Source organism: Lactuca saligna, chromosome 6 (genome assembly GCF_052625555.1).
Source record: "Lactuca saligna cultivar CGN05327 chromosome 6, ASM5262555v1, whole genome shotgun sequence".
NCBI classification, from domain to species: domain Eukaryota; kingdom Viridiplantae; phylum Streptophyta; class Magnoliopsida; order Asterales; family Asteraceae; genus Lactuca; species Lactuca saligna.
Window position 1 is genome coordinate 93,393,108 of NC_136422.1, and position 16,565 is coordinate 93,409,672.

General features: G+C 34.8%; 1 long non-coding RNA gene across 13 annotated transcripts; it reads left to right on the forward strand.

Moving 5' to 3' along the window:
- Nucleotides 1–764: 764 nt before the first annotated feature.
- Nucleotides 765–6,008, forward strand: LOC144999627 (uncharacterized). 13 transcript variants are annotated; one of them, XR_013660940.1, is made up of 12 exons: nt 766–1,224; nt 1,368–1,442; nt 1,610–1,760; nt 2,110–2,330; nt 2,425–2,510; nt 2,609–2,731; nt 2,955–3,059; nt 3,736–3,855; nt 3,933–3,971; nt 4,371–4,914; nt 5,463–5,528; nt 5,647–6,008. It is a non-coding gene; the product is annotated as an uncharacterized LOC144999627 (long non-coding RNA). The 13 variants fall into 13 exon arrangements; XR_013660942.1 differs by having other exon boundaries at nt 767–1,224; nt 1,717–1,760; XR_013660936.1 differs by adding an exon at nt 3,151–3,359 and having other exon boundaries at nt 765–1,760.
- Nucleotides 6,009–16,565: the final 10,557 nt, after the last annotated feature.

Below are 16,565 nucleotides of genomic sequence, written 5' to 3' on the forward strand. Positions count from 1 at the left end.
CGAGAAGATGTGGTCACCTAGGCAAATAGGTGATTCAATAGGTCGCATTGTTATTGCTCATCCAAGTGAAGGCGAAAGGTATTATCTTAGGATTCTGTTATCGAAAGTTCGTTGTCCCAAAGACATGTTTTTTTTGCAAGATGGTAAACAAGTTTTTTGGGTACTTAACAATGTAAATATTAAGTAACCGCAATTAATGGCGTAGCTTCTTTTGGTGTATATAGACCATTACTTTTGATAGCAGCTTCTTATAGTCTGCATTGTATGTATATATAAGTTTCTAATGAATCAGTTTCCTTATTATATGTATAAATGATTACCATACAAAATATTTTTTTTGTAAATATTAGTTATATACCATTTTCAATTTATATGCATTTTAACTGTAATTTTTATATTTTATCTGATTTTGTAAACAATATGCATATATACCTTTAATCAACTTCCAAACATCTAAATCAACAAAACTTAATTTATTAATTGAAACCTTTTAAGATAATACATTGCACATTGTTTTTAAAATTCTAAAATTACCCTTCATGGATCTCTCAGGTCCTTAGAAATTCACTAGTATATATATATATATATATATATAAAACTTGGACAATGAATATCCTAAGTGACTTCATGCTAATTTGCGCAGAATAGGAACTGATGTTAAATTACGCAGAAATGATGTCTACGTGTTTCATTGGTGTGCTTCTTTTCTTTTCTTTATTTATTTTGGGTCATTATCTGCATTGTCGTACACGTGTTGTTTGTGCTTTGCTTCACTATCTTCTCAGCCAATAATATTCTGATTTCTGTAACCCACCGCCATTGATCCAACTGTCACCGCCTTATCAATACAGGTTCCCCTTTCGTTGATTTTGTCTCCTAAATCCGAAATCGCTGACTGTCTTCTTCTGCTCACCGCCGCTTCCTCCATTCATATGTGTTCTGCTCCTATTCTTCTTCATGTCACGAGTTCTTTCCATCTGATCCATCTTTCTCCGGTGAGATCATCGGCCCTCACTACGGCGGCTGCCTAGCGCCGCCATACCCACTATTCTCTCTGTTTCCTCGACCATGGTAATATCGATCCTTCAGTCTCTTTGTTCTTATCTAACCTTTTCTTCTCCCATCAAAATCGTGTACAAGCCCTAAAACCACCCCACCCTACCCATCGATTTTGCTCCTTCTACTACGGTGCCTTCAATGGCTACCATGGATTTGGTGGCACAGGTAACCTTCGATTTCATTTGAGCCTCCGATTTCCTTTTACACATTTATATCCTCCATCACCATTCTTCCATCACTATCTAAAGATGCGTTCTCTCTCTCTCTCTCTCTCTCTCTCTCTTGCTCACCCTAAATTTGGACATCAGCGACCATCATTTTTCTCCCATCTCGACCTCCTGCTGATACAGTCGTACACAGATATAAGCCAGCACATCCTCTAGGTTCGATTTTTTTTTTTTCTTTCTTTGCTTTATTCTGATTACTTTAAGCCTCCGATTCGTCCAATATCGGCCAATTTGAAGCTGATATCGATTTAGAGGTCACCGTATCGCTGTTTGATTTTTCATACTTATGCGAAAAATGATTAGTGGTTGTTCTTATTCATTAGCACAATCGAGTCCCTTCTACCATCAATGAATCAGCTTCCTGAAAAAAAAACCCATTTTATGATTCATACCCATTACAATCATCGCTCCCTGTAAAATTTTTTGCCAGATACTCCGACAACACCGCCCGCTTCTCCCTCCCACTGGTTCTGCGTAAGTTTTTTTTTTTTTTTTTTTTTTTTTTTTTTTTTTTCTATCTCGCTCTAAAGATGAATTATCGATTTTTGAGATTTTTCCCCTTTCCGGATTTGTCTTCTTCCTTCTGGATTTGTCTGGGTTTTTGGTTAATTTAATGAAGGTGATTCTCGTTTTCATTTTGGGTCACCTTAGGTTTCTTTTTCCTGCCAAATACACCTCCGCCTGTTGTATTTTTCATCCTCTTCCTTTTATATTTATTATTAATATTAGGTATTTCTGACATGTTTGTGTATGAAATGCATAGCCTAGATTTATGACAAAAAGTGAATTTGTTGTTTCAATTGAATGCTTCTTATGATTACAGGTAAAAGAAGCGCTTATGTTTCTGGAGTTTGATGTTAATCAAGACAGCAATTTGCATATCACTGCTTGTGAAGGGCATGTTGAGGTTGTTCAGCTTCTGTTGTGTTACAAGGCCAACATTGATGCCCGTGATCGGTGGGGAAGCATGGTATATGCATGATTTCATCACTCAAATCATATTATCATGTTTGAATCATTTGCAAAAGTGATGGCATCTCAAAGGCAAGATTGCGATTTGTGTTTCATATTTAGATCAAAGTTTATATCTTTTCATTATATTAATGATACTATATGGACATTTTGCTCATTTTGACAGGAAACCTATCAAGTTGCTAAATGGATTGGAACTAAAGTTTCATTGAAGATATTAGACAAAGATAGCTACTTTGACCCTGAAAGCGTGTATGTATTTACTATTTACACATTCTTTATTTTTAACTTTAACAATATAACTTCATTGTGATTTCACTTTTGTACCCTTTTGGTTTTTATATATGCAGAAATGCTTTTAAAGATGAGTTGACTTTGTTGGAGGAAGTCAGACATCCTAATGTGGTTCAATTTGTTGGGATGTGGATTGGAAGGAAAGAATATAAGGGTTGAAACTAAAACAAGACAAAAACGTAATGCTTATCCTTAAATACCCATTGTATATTATCTCTCTTATCTGTAAACAAAAGTTTAAATATGGAGAGTGCCCTAATATCAGATGGTAAGAATGGGAGCTTTTGGTAATGCGTGAGTATAATAAAAAAAAATTAAGTTGTGGATAGCGACTTTTAAAAAGAAATCCTACAATCGTTTTGTGCATTCGTTGTTGGTATCTGATTATTGCTATTGGTCCAGTCACTTTGACAAGTTTGTGGAGCTTCATTTCGATGAGAAGGGGAAGCGGAAGAAGGTGATTTCATTGACAAGGTTCTGAGGTATCAGCAAAAGGGCATACAAAATGTAAGTATTTCTATTGTTGTTTAACATTGTCAATTTTATGATATTATGATTCCGTTTTTTAATCATTTTTTTTTTTTTGGTTTTTGGTCAGTAGTTTTCTATCATGTTCAGGTCCAATATGATGCTACACGAAACTGTTATCTATTAATATATATGATGCACATCATAACACAAAAGCATCTAAGATAGTTCATGTTGAAGAGATTAAGACTTTGCGGCGAATGGTTCCCAAGTCCCTCTGCAAAAGATTTTTGTGGCTTTTTATTATTTATAAGTTTTGTGCACCTGTTACTTGACTAGGTTGGTACTGATTGTTACTTTCATTATATCAAAACCCTAATTACAGTTACGATTTGGTGTCTAATTGAAATAGAATCTACGATTTCTATATTCGTTTTTTTCATTTTTTCATATCAGGTTCCATTCAAGAAACATAAATGGTTTTTTTTTTTTTTTTTTTTCATATTAGGTTCCATTCAAGTAACATATTGCTTCTTTATTAATCTTAAAAGCATCTTCTGTTGAGTGTTGCATTTATAGATATTTATAAGTTATAACTAACTTCTGCATAATCCTACGATGTTGTCCTAATGCTTTAGAGAGAAATATATAAACGACTATAAGTTTTTTTTTATAATGTGTATAATTTATAATACTTTTTTTTCTTTCATTACAGATTTGAGGAAATGTCAACAAACAATTATGTTCAAAGCATGTAGTTTTATTATGCTTCATTTCTAATGATTCGTGAACTTGAGAAGTCGCTTCATGTGGGAGGATGCTTCCTTCAAATGCAGTAATATAGTCAATTATCAACTATAAGCTTTTTTATAATGTGTATAAATTATAATACTCTTTTTTCTTTGATTGTAGATTTGAGGAAATGTCAACAAACAATTATGTTGAAAGCAGGTAGCTTTATTATTCTTCATTTCTAATGATTCGTGTATGGTGTATAGTCATTGTTATCACTTATAGTTTATAATCATATGTAAAAAAAATACAGTTTCTGCAACTTTTATGCACTTTACTGTTACTGTTAAGGTTGATTCCTAATGTCCGTATGCTAATAGAAATGGTTTGAAACTGGGAAACAACATCAAATGAAGTAATCAGTTTTCCAAGTCTGTTTTAAGATTTGCATTGCTATTGTTATCTTATTTTTTTCGTACTTGAAGGAGGGGACAAAAAAATGCTTTGTAAAAACAAAAAACGAGAAAAAAAGGAACAATAACAAAAGATTTATGTTTGGGTAATGATGAAGCCGTTTCACGCACTGAACATATTATTTGGTGTAATTTTTTTTTTCAGGGACATGTGTATAGGGTGTGTAGCACACTACTTCAAAGATAGAGACAACGGACAAGGTTTTCATGGAAAATAGGAGGGGTGCGAGGTATGCTTCCTTCAAAGGTGATCAAGGGTGACATGCAATAATTGTTATGTTTTTTTTTTTTTTCACTTTTCTCATACAATCCTATAATCAGGTCACCTTTTGACTATCATATTTTTTTAACTTTTTTATATTATCTCTTCGTTGGCTTGATTTTCATCAAATCAAGGTATGAACTTCGTCTCCATCTATCATTGTAACAACTGCTTCAAAACTAATGGTTGGTGGTTGTTTCATTTTTCTATTTTAGGTTAAACATCCACGTAGATATGATCTCCATTTTACTATACAAAGTTTTTTATATTGTTAATTATAAATATTTTTTCGGGGGCACCAGATTGACTCTTATTATCTTTATAAAATATATCAAATACAAATTATAATATTCTGTAAGTGTAAACCTCTAGGGTGAAGAGGAGGCAGTGGTGGAATTTCAACACTCCAACTACTCTATTTTTCTAGGTTAATTCTCCTTTTTCTTTTTATTTATTCCCATTATTCATGTTTGCATGTGTAATAGTTGTTTTTTGATCATATAAGATATGGAAATGCTTTGTCTTTATTTTTAATGCATTGTGTGTGTAATAGTTGGTTTTCGATCATATAATGATATTTTGTCTAACGGTCTGCTTTGTCATTGTTTGTGTTGTTCGGATTGGTTGAGTGTACGTGTTCTCGGTATGGTTGACCGTCGTAAGTGGCCTTGTGTCGATGTTAAATCGTCTTCTATCGGAGGCAGTGTTGGTGCATCTTCTGTCGGGTTTGTTGGGTCTATCGTTGTTGATAATTAAGAAAGATGGTAGAGAAAGATCATGAAATGAGGAGTGCTACCAATATTCAATCTCACTCTAGCTTTTCTACGTTTGCTATAAATATTTATACTTTATGTAATATGTCTTGTATATTGTTCCCTTTTTCATAATCTCATGATTGATAAATACATCCAGTTTTCACTTCTAGATTTCATGGATTGAATAAACTCGGTTCTTATTTGTTGCTTTGTTTTACAGACTAGAAATCTAATATTGTGAAAAAAGTTCTCGGGATTCATGAAAAACGTTAGAGTTGGAGGAATGGTATGTATTGATTATGCCTATTGCAAAATATATTAATGTTCTACCTGTATCATTTTGATCCCTATTATGTGCAACCATTATTAAATTATTATTTTTTCATTTCTTTTGTATTTTGTAGCTATCCTCTAGATTATGCTGCAAAAACTATTAATGATATAGGGTCATCTAGTCAAAGAGTCATATGGAATCAAAATGATATAGGTGGAACGAATGGAATCTACATCTCCCAATTGATTCATTATCAGACAAAATTTTATGGAATCAAAATGATATAAGGTGGAACGAATGGAATCTACATCTCCCAATTGATTCACATTTTCTTTTTTAGTTTTCTTTATTGTTGGAAAGAAATGCTTATTTTGTTTTGGTGATGAGTTATAACCATTATCGACTTGAATAGTATTTTAATTCATTATCAGACAAAATTCCCAACAAACTATACATTATTAACATAAATAATCGATTATGTTGGAACGGAAAGAGCTATAACACAAACTATTCATATTTATTTATTTATTTATTCATGTATTTAATTACATTCTTTCTTTTCAAAGTAGTTAAACAAATACAATCCGGGTACAAAAACAAGACCAAAACAACTAAACGATAATAAGGGACCATTTCTGCAAAAAAATGTGTAACAACCCGAAGTTTTCCATCGTCGAAAACCCATTCTACCCGTAAAAATTCGCTGTTTGTCAATTCATTCCGTTTTTGTTTTGGGTTAAATTATTTAAATTTTTATGTTTATTATAATACAATGAGTGTCCAAACCATTTAGGAACTCATGAAACTAGCCCAAAAATGTTTATTTCAAAAAGTTTAGAAACGTTCCCGCCGGGTGACGGAAACTTAATCGGGTGCGATTTAAAGCCCTGTTTAATGTAGGTATCGGGTAGAATTTCACCGTGTCCAAGTTTTAGGACCTATATAAACGTGTTTAAACATCCATTTGAAGCTTTTTCTTCGTCTCTCTACTCTGTCTCTAATCTCTCTCCTAAATCCAAGTTTAAGGGTCCAAATCATCAATTTAAGGCTCCAAATCTTTGAGGTACCTTTCCTAACTTGTTATGCAACCTCTCTAGCCTTCAAATTCGAGTTTAAACCATGGATTAGGACCATTGTGATGAATTTACGGCCCTAGAACAGCCCTAGGCCGTAAACCCATCTAAATGGGGTTTTTGGAGCAACAAAACCCTTCCAAACCACAATTGGATTTTAGATATGGCTAGATGACTTTATGGAATGAACCTAAAATGCATTAAACCATAATTTAGAGCCTTGTATATGAGTTTACGGCCTGAATGGTGCTTAGTTCGTAAACCCATATTTAAAGGGTTTTTAAGCCCTTAAACCCTTCCATGACTCAAACTAAACCTAGATATGACTTTTAGAAATGTGGTAATGGACTTAGAACACTTTAAACATAAATTTTGGGGGATTTATATGAGTTTACAGCCAAGGCATGTGCTTGGGCCGTAAACTCCTCAACCATGGGTGTAAACACATTTTCAAGGTGTTAGAAAGCCATCCAACACCACCAAAAGCCTTGGAATAAATCATAGAACCAACCAAAAATAGTTTAGGGGCTTTAAACACAACCAAATTCATAATTTGAGAGTTTACGGCCATAGCATGTGTCCCATGGCCGTAAACTCCCAAAAACATGTCATATTGTGCCCAAAAATCATTTTAAGGCTTGTAGGAATTTTTAGAATCACATGTGATTAACTTTGGAACCTTAAAAACACATATTCTAAGGAGTATGAGAGTTTACGGCCATAGGCTCCATGCCAAGGCCGTAAACTCCCATAAGTGTGTTATTTGATGTTTTAAATTAATTCCAAGCCTTAGGAAAAATTATTCCAAGCATTCCCAAGTGATATTAGCCATTTATGACTCATTAAGCACCATAAACCACCCCACCATGAGTTTACGGCCGTAAACTCATGGGGAATGGGTGTTATAGGCCAAAAACTCTTGTATGAGTTTACTCTTGGGGAGTAAACTCAAATTCCAAGTCCCTAATGCCATTACACATCCGTAGATGTCACCCGAGTCCTTCCAAACACTTGAAATGGGGTGTTTCAGCGACTAAAAATGTTTGTCCCTAACAATTAAGTAATCTAAGTCCTAATTAAATACAAATGTGTATCTTTTCATTTTAAATAGGAATCTCGTACGTTTGCAAGCCTCGAACCAACGTTTAGCACCCGAAATCATCACATTTCTCGTCCAGTGAGTTCATACCCCTACGCTTTTTCCGTGTTTTCAGGGGGGAATACAAGCAAACTATAACTGTTTTCAAAACATAACATTGATGTGTTTCAAATAATATCTGGCAAAATTTATAAATACCTTTACCCCTTATGTATTATGTTGAGCATAAGGGATGATTTATCAACTACAACTAAAATGGATTTTAGTTAAGAAAATAACCAAACTAATCAAATTATTATGGGAATAATTTGGGGTTCTTTAGTGTTCGTTTTATCATGTACTAATATGTATATAAATTTATTAGATAAACTATGTCTGATTTAGTTTATCTCTGTATCATTTTAATGTATTTCCAGATAGTTTCATTCTATGTATATTCACTGTATTATGTTTCATAATCTTTTGTATGTTTGATATCGTATAAGAAACCTGTGAATAGTTTAGTACTAGTTTGTGAGTTAGTCACTACCCTTTATGGATGATCAGTAAATCCTCCCCGGAAGTGTAACCAGAGTCTCCTGGAGGGAGAGCGAGGAATTTGTGAATTGATCTATTCGGGACTGACAATCCCACACCTTAACTGCTAGCTACAGTTACGCGGGCACGCCTGGGGTGACGAATTTCTGGATATCATTCGACGTCTGACAAGCGTCAAGGAGGTCTCTTTGTTGTATCAGCATGATTACCCGACTCATAATATGTATTAATATAAGTTTATTCACAGTATCGTTTTGGGTTTGGTTTTGACTTTGTTTCGATTCCATATCTACTTTTTATAATGTATCTATAACTTGTACGGGATGTTAGTCCCATGGTTTTTAACTATATCTTATACGGGATAGTAATCCCATGGTTTTGGATCTATATCTATTACGGGATAGTAATCCCATGGTTTACACTTATATCTAGTCCGGGATAGTAATCCCATGATTTCAATCTATATCTATTTCGGGATAGTAATCCCATGATTTCGATCTATATCAAGTACGAGATGATAATCCCATGGTTTAAATCTATATCTTGTCCGGGATAGTAATCCCATGGTTTCCAATCTATATTTTCATATATATCAAATTATCTTGTATCTAGTCCGGGATGGTAGTCCCATGGTCTTCAATATGTATTTTCATATGTATCAAACTATCTTATATCTAGTTCGTGATAGTAATCCCATGATCCTCAATATATATAGTTTTATGTATTAAACTATACTCTGTAATATTCAACCGGTCTTTCATTTAGGAAAATATGGGATTTTCCTGGGGTAAAATGCAACACATAAACGAATTGGTAACAAGTGATAACTAAACCAACTTTACATAAGAAATTATGGGATTTTCTTGGATAACAACCTCTTTGGTAAACCAACTTTACATAAGAAAATATGGGATTTTCTTGAATAACAACCTCTTTGGTAAACTAAAGGAAACTGATACATTTTCAGAAAACAAACATCTTATGAACTCACCAGCTTTATGCTGATTTTCAAACCGCTTGTATTCTCAGGTCAGCGATAGACAGGTACCCAACAATCCTTTTGGAGAAGATGGAGCGTACTGAAGATCTCGTCTTTACTTTTGTTAATATGATGCATATGTATATCACTTGTATAACTTTACTTTTGAAACAAATGTAAATTCCATATGTAATGTAATGGTTGTTTACTTTACTTACTATGTGCATTGGATTTGATACTTAACGTGGAGTCCGCCCCGGAAATGTTTCCGCCTTCGGTTTTCGGGGTGTGACAAAATGACGCAGGTTCACCATTGCAAAAGGTGGCAAGCCGTCCAATTCCATCCTATCAACCAAACGATAAACCCATGAAGTATATATTTCGAAAAATAATTTATCCGATGACCGACAACAAAAAATTATAGTTGATCAAATAACAATTACAAAGAACACACAATGGAAAAAATTACCGCATCCGGCCCCCGCAACGCGGGGGTTCCCCACCTAGTTTATATTAAAATTAATCAATTTAACCAAATTATTTTAGAAGTTAAATTTCAATAAACTTCAAAGAAAATTACAATAAACAAACCAAAAAAACAACATAGAATTTAAAAATACAAAACATGAAAATTAAAGTTACCAAACCTAGATAGACTTAAAAGACATCTTCATCGAAAAACTGATCGTCTAAAGCATTGATCAGTTCCGCGAACTCGATGTGGTTAACGGTCCAAATATGTTCTGTCAAGTTTCTAGATAGGTCTCCACGTCATGAATTATTTCCTTCCTTGCCAAGTACTCCTCACTTCCAACCTTAAAATCTTGTATCGGTGGAATGATCACGTTTTCATTATACTCACAAATTGCATTTTCTTCATCTTCAATAATCATATTATGCAATATGATACAAGTATACGTCACCTCACTCATTTTCTTCTCATCAACAAAGAGTGCATGGTATTTAAGTATATGACAACATTTTTTAAGAGTGTTAAATGCTCGTTCAACACCCTTATTGGCTTTCTCTTGAGCTCTCTTAAACTTCAATATTTTCCGATTATGAGGACAAGACAACGACTTCACAAAATAAGCATGCTCCAAATAGATCTCGTCCACAATATCCATACCTATATGACGTTCCATGCACATCAAACGAAGATTTTGGTGTAGTCATGTTATACATGTCATCGAATAACGTGTTTCAAGAACATTTATGTCATTAAGTGAACCAACAGAACCAAAGAATGCATGTCATATACAAATCATGTAAGGCCACTGCTTCAAGTATGATAGTGGGATAACCATGATCACCTCAGGTGTATTTGTTGGATTAGTGTCTAAGTCCATAACTATTTTGGTATGTACTTGACCCGATGGTGCATGGTCCTTTTGGGTTGCCTTCACCAAAACAACTTGATTGGAGAAATAAAGAAAGAGAGGTTATTATGATTTATTAATATGTTATAAGAATAATATATTAAAGGAGAAATCATATTTGTTTAATTAATATTGGTCAATAATTAATTAGGAATTAATTTTGTGGTCAAGTGTAATTAATTAAACTAGAGGGGCTGATTTGTAATTATGTGATAGTTACAAAATAAGGTAAGGATTATCTTAAATATAGGGTGAACAAATTTAAGGAGATAATGCCTTAGAATTTGACTAGGATAAGGGTTTCTAAGACTTATCTTATGGTTACTTGGTGGGCAAGCAACTAGATGAGGATAAGGACTAAAACCCTAATCTTTACACCTATATAAACCCCCTAAGGCTCATGAATTCGTCTAAGCCTTCCCAAGAAGTCCTAAGGACGAATTTCTACCTCTCTCCTCTCTCTTTATACCTTCTCCATTTGCTCTTGGTGTTTGTAAGCCATTAGAGGAGTGACACTTGTGACTCTAAGCCTTCCAAAGTCAATTCAAGGAGGAATTAGGATTGCTATTGCTACATAACAATCAAGGTAATATCTTAAACCTAATTATATGTTAATATCGATTTCCATATGCTAGAATTAGGGTTTATAGTCTTGGATTCAAAGCATATACAATAGAGAAACCTAGATCCAAGCATTAGGGTTTGTATAAGCACATAAGATGTCTTATGACCAAAACCCATCAGTATTGGCATTGATGTGCATTTGGGCAATTACCCTATTCCCAGTGGAGGAAAGCTAAGCTTCCTAACATTCCAGGGAAGTTGTGCACATTCGAATAATACGTATATAGTTGTTGGACATCACTTTGTCGTGCAGTACATTCAGTCATCCTAAGATTCCCATATAGTTCATCGAGGGAAGTGACATACGCTAATTGACGTAGTGCAGCGATGCATTTTTGTAAAAGGAGTAAAACGAATTGTACATTGTAAAGTTTCGAATGTATGGTGAGGTGTCGAATGTATCTTAGTTGTCTTTAATATCAAAGTATGTTTGTTATATTATTACTAGGGCATTTTTTGGTTTGAAGCTTAGTGTAATTAGTCCCTTGTATTTTTTTTTGTGCTTTCAGTTTTCCCTATAAATATAGGAAGGATACTTTTAGAGGTTAAGAACTATTCTCTGAATTGTAATTTATCTTTTCCTCTGTATTCAACTGATAAAGCAATACAACGAGCCAACCATATTATATTTAGATATTATGTTTAAATATGTTCTACCTTGATTTTGTTTCTACACTCGATTCAATTGTCACTACAACTGGTATCATAGTAGGAATCATATTGTTTTGATCTGACTTTCATTTCTTTCAAACGCTTTTTGAATCTCGTTTTAGATTCAAAAGTTTCTGCACTTTTGATTATGAAAACCTCAACAGATCTTCAGTTTTGATTTGATTATGTATTTCGATTGACTAATCGAGTGTTTATGATTCATTTTCTGGTTGATTCATCTAGTTATCTTCAAATTTCTCAAGCTTTTCTCTGAATTTGTCTGTACATCCATGGCGAACTTCAATATGAATAACATGACTTCTGTATCTCATCTGCTAGGATCTTCAACTAAGATTACTATGCTAATTCCGGAATACTACGATCAATGGGAGGATCATATGGAGGATTAATTGAACGGTATTGATGAAGAGTTGTGGAAGTGCAATACCGATGATGTTCATCCTCCTCCTTCTGTTCAAAGTGTTGGAACTCCTGCAACTAATGCAAAGGTCAATTATCAAACTACAAGGCTGCTAAAAAAATGAGAAAATGTGTATGAGAGAACTCCGTGGATCCCTTCCTCCTGTGGTGTACAATTATGTTCGTAGCGCAATGTCACACCCCGAAAATCAAAGGCGGAAACATTTCCAGGGTGGACTCCACGTTGTGTATCAAATCCAATGTACATAGTAATCACAGTAAACAACCATTACATTACATATATATGAAAGTTTACATTTGTTTTAAAAGTAAATTGTACAAAATTTATACATATATCATATGAACAAAACGAGACGAGTCTTCCATGCACCCCGTCTTCACCAAAAGAGATCACCGGGTACCTGTCTAACTTGGACCTGAGAATACAAGCGGTTTGAAAATCAGCATAAAGCTGGTGAGTTCATAAGTGGTTTTGTTTTATGAAAATGTATCGGTTTCCTTTAGTTTTCCGAAAAGGTTTGTTATCCAAGAAAATCCCATATTTTCTTATGTAAAGTTAGTTTAGTTATCATTTGTTACCAATTCGATTACGTGTTGTATTTTACCCCAGGAAAATCTCATATTTTCCTAATTGTAAGACCAGTTGTATATCACAAAGTATAGTTTAATACACAAAACTATATATTGAAAATCTTGGGATCACTATCCCGAAAGAGATATAAGATAGTTTGACACATATGAAAATACAGATTTAAGATCATGGGACTACCATCCCGGACTAGACACAAGATAATTTGATATATATGAAAATATAGATTAGGAACCATGGGATTATTATCCCGGACAAAATATAGATTTAGATCATGGGGTTATCATCCCGTACTTAATATAGATTGAAATTCATGGGATTACTATCCCGAAATAAATATAGATTGAAAACCATGGGATCACTATCCCGGACAAGATATAGGTTTAGACCATGGGATTACTATCCCGTAATAGTTATAGATTCAAAACCATGGGATTACTATCCCGTATAAAACATAGTTAAAAATCATGGGGCAAACATCCTGTACAAGTTGTAGATACCATATAAAAAGTAGATACGGAATCGAAACAAAGTCAAAACGATACTATGAATAAACTTATATTAATACATGTTGTGAGTCGGGTAACCATGCTAAAACGACAACGAGACCTCCTTGATGCTTGTCAGACGTCGAACGATATCCAAAAATTTGTCACCCCAGGCGTGCCCGCCTATCTGTAGCTAGCAGTTAAGGTGTGGGATTGTCAGTCCCGAATAGATCTATTCACAAATTCCTTGCTCTCCCTCCAGGAGACTCTGGTTACACTTCCGGGGAGGATTTACTGATCATCCATAAAAGGTAGTGACTATCTCACAAACTAGTACTAAACTATTCACAAGGTTCTCATACAATATCAACATACATAAGATTATGAAACGTAATACATCGAATATAGATACATACAATGAAACTATCTGACAATACATTCAGATGATACGGAGATAAACTGAATCAGACATAGTCTATCTAATAACTTTATATAGATATCAATACATGATAAAATGAACAGTAAAGAACCCCAAATTATTCCCATAATAATTTGATTAGTTTGGTTATTTCCTTAACTAAATCCACTTAGTTGTAATTGATAAATCATTCCTTATGCTCAGCATAATACATAAGGAGTAAAAGTATTTATAAATTTTCCAGATATTATTTGAAACATATCAATGTTATGATTTGAAAACAGTTATAGTTTGCTTGTATTCCCCCCCTGAAAACATTGAAAAACACGAAAAAGGGCGTAGGGGTATGAACTCACCGGACGAGAAACGTGACGATTTCGGATGCTAAACGTTGGCCCGGGGCTTGCAAACGCACGCGGTTCCTAACTATAATGTAAAGATACACATTTGTATCTAATTAGGACTTGGATTGATTATTTGATAGGGACAATTGCTTCTAGTCACGAAAACACCCCGACACAAGTGTTTGGAGGGACCCGGGTGGCGTTTAAGGACGTGTAATGATGTGAGAGACTTAGGAAATGAGTTTACTCCCCAAGAGTAAACTTCTAAATGATGTTTACCGCCTAAACACCCACTCCCCATGAGTTTACGGCCGTAAACTCATGGTGGGGTCAATTATGGGCAAAAATGACTTCAAGCACTTAGGGGAGTTTTTCTAGGTTTGGTTCAAAGTCTTGGAATGGATTTTTAACATCAAAATGACTTAATTATGGGAGTTTACGGCCTAGCATGGACTCCTGGCCATAAACTCCTAAATACCCATGAAAAATTGTGTTTTTGGATTCCAAACAAATCACATGTGATTGCTAAATTTATTCCTAAGCCTTACATGCATTTGCTTGAAGTTTTGAAGGGGTTTTTTGAGTTTACGGCCATGGGGCACCTTCTATGGCCGTAAACTCTCAAATGAAGAGTTTTGATGTGTTTAAGGTCCTTAAACTATTTTTGGTTGGTCCTATGATTTATTCCAAGGCTTTTGGTGGTGTTGGATGGCTTTCTAACACCTTGAAATTGAATTTACACCCATTTTTAAGGAGTTTACGGCCCAAGCACAAGCCTTGGCTGTAAACTCATATAAGTCCCCCAAAAATTATGTTTAAATTGTTCCAAGGCTAAAGCAATTATTCTAGAAGTCATATCCATGTCTTGTTGAGGTTTTGGAAGGGTTTAAGGTCATGAAAACCCCTTATACATGAGTTTACGGCCCAAGCATGTGCCTTGGCCGTAAACTCCTTCAAATGTCTCAAAATCCATGTTTTAAATGTTATAAGTCCATTACATGAAGCCATCTAGCCATATCTAAGGTCCAATTGTGTTTAGGAAGGGTTTTTGTGCTCCAAAACCCATATTATATGAGTTTACGGCCCAAGATGGCTCCATGGCTGTAAACTCATGAATGTGGTCTTAATCCATGCTTTGAACTCGAATTTGAAGGCTAGGGAGGTTACATAACAAGCTAGGGAAAGTACCTTAGAGATTTGAGGCTTTAAATTTGAGTTTTGGACCCTTTAACTTGGATTTAGGACTAAACCTGTGGCAATAAGTAGTCCACATACTTATGACTTTCGTCACCCTTGAACCATTTCGGTTCGGCTGTAGCTAGCAGCCAGGCGTGGGGTAGTCAGCCCCGTATAGATCTATACACTCAAGTCACGCTCTCTAAATCCCAGAGATTCTGGTTACGGGTGTAGTCCTCCACTTCCGTATCTCTGTGGAGTGTTCGCCGAGGACGTGTCTCCAATCATACAGGATTAACAAATTTACTAGTAATAATGTGATAATCCTCCACTCGCGTATATATGTGGAGTGTTACCAAGGACAAAACAGCGTACAGATATTAGGTTCAAATGTTTAATGTCATGCTTTTAACTGATAAAAATGTGGAAAGCCATTTGTGAAATGTATGTAAAACATAACAGTTTAAAACCCATTTCACAAATATAGGTTACGTGATCTGCATGTTCAAACGATTATCAGTTGTAGTATTCAGTATTAAAAGCATATGAAATGTGAAACACACATTTGAAAACATGTTTTGAGTACAAGAATTCCCTTGTACTTTGCTTGTGTTCCCCCCTAAAAACAGTGAAAACAGTGAAAAAGGGTAGGGGTATGAACTCACCAGACTCGGGAATGGACGGTTTCGGACACTAAACGTTGGTTCGGGATTTGATTACTTGCGATGTCCCTATGTAAAATGAAATAATGTCCATATATATTCAATTAGGGATACATTCACTAATTATATGGAACATTACACTCCGACGAGGTTAAACACCTCAAAACATGCGTTTGGAGTGACCCGGGTGACATCTACGGACGTGTATTGGCACTTGGGACTTGGGACTTGAGTTTACTCCCCAAGAGTAAACATTTAATTGAGTTTACAGCCATAAAACACACACATACATGAGTTTACGGCCGTAAACTCATGTTGGTGTCATTTTGAGGGTTTAATGGCTTGATTGGACTTGGGGATTGTTGGAATGGATTTCTAAAATGCCTTGGAATGGATTTAATGAATTTATACCACTTAGAAGGGAGTTTACAGCCACACACTTGGAGTTTACGGCCGTAAACTCAACCATGGTCAAGAAAAATTGGTTTAAGGCACAAGAAGCAATCACATGTGATTCTAACTAATTTTCTAAGGCTTGGTATCAATTTTTGGCTTCAATTAACACCTTTGTATGAGTTTACGGCCCAGA